General features: G+C 35.5%; 1 protein-coding gene across 1 annotated transcript in view; it reads right to left on the bottom strand.

Annotated features, from left to right (window-relative positions):
- plxdc1 (plexin domain containing 1) overlaps window positions 1-1,307 on the bottom strand; it is a 186,701-nt gene that overhangs the window by 24,458 nt on the left and 160,936 nt on the right. The window lies entirely within an intron of this gene.

The raw sequence follows: 1,307 nt of genomic DNA on the forward strand, positions 1-1,307 counted from the left end.
TTGATTTAATTTGATATGTAATCGTCGAACTTCCTCTCTATTGTTTGTCCTGTGTAGAACGACCAGGTGATTGTTATTTGACTAATTAACTGCTGATTAAAATGAACTCAGATTGTGTTTGTTACTCACACCCTGACGAAGGCAAAATAGCCGCAACGCGTAGGTGTGCACTTGTCACCTGTTCTTAAAACTTATAGCCATGATGAAATAAAGGCTTTTAAAATTTTTTTGAATAAGATTCGAGCGCCTTGGACTACTATTATTCTTAATAAAATGTAAATGCGTCCCCCGCACTTTATTCGGGCAGGTGTGTTCATGTAGAGGTTTTTAGATTTAAATCTAGATTTAAATTCAAATAGACAGGATCGATAGTCTGCGAATGACCTGACGTTTTATTCGTATCCAAAAATGAGGAGATGTGAATCAGGAGCACTGAACTCTCTCATTCAGTTTATGTTTCATTCATACTCAAAGCCGGAAGGACGCTCTTGCGCAGAAAGTCCGAAACAGACTCTTAGAAGTAATAACTTATGACGTGCAGGAAATCCCTAATATGGACAAAAGCATCTGGCTATCGCTGTAGCTGAGCTGAATAAAAAGCAAAAACGTTTTTACTGATGAAACGTGAAGACAATAAACACACGATTGCGAAAATATATGGTGTATGTGTGTTTTTCAAGTTATCTCCAGGTAATACATAAACTATATAGTACTGAATGACATATCATTTAGTATAGAAACTATAAAATATATTTCCTGCCTTATTATGTGATAAAAATGGGAAAAAGGCGTAGTAGCCTTTATAAACCATCATAAATTATAATTCATAAGAACAAAAATTATAGCCCCTTGCTGCAGCTAACGTTACTTCCACAGGCTACAAACAGCAATATAAACAACAGCTGTGCATGCTCTCTTCACGTCGTTCTTGCAAAATAGTAATTTAGTAATACAAGTATACAAGCACACCACTCCGCTGAGAACTCCACTTACCGGCAGCCGCGGACGTCATTGAAGGTGACTAAAGGTGTCTGAATGTGAGGGATCGTCCCAGATGAGATCATCAGGTGAAAGGTCATCATGTGGATCATTTTATTTACGGCTAAATTATTATTCATTAATTTTGATTGGGAAGGCCTTCACAAAAGGCCTGCTTTTTACAAACCCCCCCTGCACGTGCAGAAAAACTTTTAACTGTTTATTTTTCCACTCACACTTATTCTGTTTAGACTCTAAAAAAAAATAAAAAATTTAATTTGTACAAAAAAATACATATATATATATATATATATATATAAAAAGAAAAC

The sequence above is a fragment of the Sinocyclocheilus rhinocerous genome, unplaced genomic scaffold (assembly GCF_001515625.1).
Source record: "Sinocyclocheilus rhinocerous isolate Xijiao unplaced genomic scaffold, SAMN03320098_v1.1 scaffold2234, whole genome shotgun sequence".
NCBI lineage: Eukaryota > Metazoa > Chordata > Actinopteri > Cypriniformes > Cyprinidae > Sinocyclocheilus > Sinocyclocheilus rhinocerous.